The sequence below is a fragment of the Apis dorsata genome, unplaced genomic scaffold, assembly GCF_000469605.1.
Source record: "Apis dorsata unplaced genomic scaffold, Apis dorsata 1.3 scaffold_119, whole genome shotgun sequence".
NCBI lineage: Eukaryota > Metazoa > Arthropoda > Insecta > Hymenoptera > Apidae > Apis > Apis dorsata.
The window spans coordinates 216275-216488 of record NW_006263413.1 but is presented as its reverse complement, the minus strand read 5'-3'; positions in this window follow the sequence as shown (position 1 = coordinate 216488).

Genomic DNA, 214 nt, shown 5'->3' with positions numbered 1-214 from the left:
AGATTAATTTTTGTTGCATATATATATTATATAAATTTATCAATATATTATATACATTTATTATTATTAATATATTATTATTAATATATCAATTTTGAGTAAAATTTTCAATTCCTTATCGTTTTATCGATATGACAATATATAATAGAAGCAAATATTGTCAATGGAAGCAATATAAATCATATTAATCAGTTATGATTTATTAATTTATTTA